The 1,990-nt window shown below is 42.5% G+C and overlaps 1 pseudogene across 1 annotated transcript; it reads left to right on the top strand.

Moving 5' to 3' along the window:
- The first annotated feature begins 352 nt into the window (after positions 1-352).
- LOC111555149 lies at positions 353-1,100 on the top strand (annotated as a pseudogene). The gene has a single exon (XR_002735438.2). The product of XR_002735438.2 is annotated as a peptidyl-prolyl cis-trans isomerase A pseudogene (transcript).
- Positions 1,101-1,990: the final 890 nt, after the last annotated feature.

The following is a 1,990-nucleotide window of genomic DNA, read 5'->3' on the forward strand; positions in this document are numbered from 1 at the left end:
CATGCACCTGTAATCCCAGTTACTCGGGGGGATGAGGTGGGAGGATCACTTGAGGCCAGGAGGTCAAGGCTGCGGTGAGCCTGTGTGCGCCACTCAACTCCAGCCTGGATAACACAGTGAGACCCTGTCTCAAAAAATAAATAAATAAATAAAAAGGAGCAGTGAATATGGAATATGAGGGCATATCTCAGCAAACATTGACTATGGAACACCAAACTATAACAATGTTCAACTTTGGAGGGAAAAAAGAGAATTAACATACTGGGCTTATACTGGAATTAAAGTTGTCCAAGGTTCTTGATTATTTAGGAGTAAGGTAAAGATATCAACTTCAGGCTTTGCAGACGCTGCCGCCGAGGAAATTCTTGTACTACTAGCCATGGTCAACCCTACCCTGTTCTTCGACATTGCCATCGATGGCGAGCCCTTGGGCCGCGTCTCCTTCGAGCTGTTTGCAGACAAGGTTCCAAAGACAGCAGAAAATTTTCGTGCTCTGAGCACTGGAGAGAAAGGATTTGGTTATAAGGGTTCCTGCTTTCACAGAATTATTCCAGGGTTTATGTGTCAGGGTGGTGACTTCACACGCCATAATGGCACTGGTGGCAAGTCCATCTATGGGGAGAAATTTGAAGATGAGAACTTCATCCTAAAGCATACAGGTCCTGGCATCTTGTCCATGGCAAATGCTGGACCCAACACAAATGGTTCCCAGTTTTTCATCTGCACTGCCAAGACTGAGTGGTTGGATGGCAAGCATGTGGTCTTTGGCAAAGTGAAAGAAGGCATGAATATTGTGGAGGCCATGGAGCGCTTTGGGTCCAGGAATGGCAAGACCAGCAAGAAGATCACCATTGCTGACTGTGGACAACTCGAATAAGTTTGACTTGTGTTTTATCTTAACCACCAGACCATTCCTTCTGTAGCTCAGGAGAGCACCCCTCCACCCCATTTGCTCGCAGTATCCTAGAATCTTTGTGCTCTCGCTGCAGTTCCCTTTGGGTTCCATGTTTTCCTTGTTCTCTCCCATGCCTAGCTGGATTGCAGAGTTAAGTTTATGATTATGAAATAAAAACTAAATAACAATTGTCAAAAAAAAAAAAGATATCAACTTCAGAATTTACGTTAAGTCAGAATGCTAAACTAGCTAGTGTAACCCCTGAAATAAGAAACACAATGAATATACTTTCCAAACAAGTTGAGGGAAATGAAATTGGAAAAAAAAAAACATCAATTCACGAGAATGCAAAGCGAGAAAGAGAGAAAAAAGCAACACATACTAACAGGCTCTAGAGCAGTTAGACTAGTGCCTGGCATGTTATCATTATAATAATAATTATTATATTAAAAATAAAAATATATTACATGTAATAATTTATTATCATTACTGTTATTCCTTTCTGATAAATCTCTCTCTGTGGCATTCAAGACAGGTACCCTTTAATAGGCAAGTCCTACTCGTTCTGATCACTCCTGATGTTAACGAGTTGATGATACTGATTCTAAGGCAGGAAGGAATGAGGAGGAACTGAAGAGCTCCGTTACTCACAAGATGTAACCTGAGGCTAGTCATTTCCTCATTTGGCCCCAGTTTCCTTGTCTATAAAATGAGAGGGTTGAGAAGTTCAAATTGGATGATACTGTATTTTGAAATCCTCAAGAACCCAGAGAAAGAGGAAATTTGACTCAAGCCATAAAAAAAAAAAAAAAAAAAAAAGAAAAGGGTCAGAAATGGTTTATTTGAGTGAGTAGCCCTCACAACATCATAAGCACTCACAAGTTCAGAAGTTCAGTGCTCACCAAATAGGAAGCAGGGGCTCTTCTCTCTCATACCAGAACCTGACTGGTTTGGAGGCTGTCTGAGCAGGGACAAAGCAAACCCCCATTCAGAGGAGACTTGCTTGGGAAGGCACCCTTCCAGCCCGTCAGAAGGATTTCCAGAGGCTCTCCGAGGAGCCTGTAGGCTCAGAGTTCTGCATGGAAGCACTGGGTC

Source organism: Piliocolobus tephrosceles, chromosome 1, assembly GCF_002776525.5.
Source record: "Piliocolobus tephrosceles isolate RC106 chromosome 1, ASM277652v3, whole genome shotgun sequence".
Lineage (NCBI taxonomy): Eukaryota > Metazoa > Chordata > Mammalia > Primates > Cercopithecidae > Piliocolobus > Piliocolobus tephrosceles.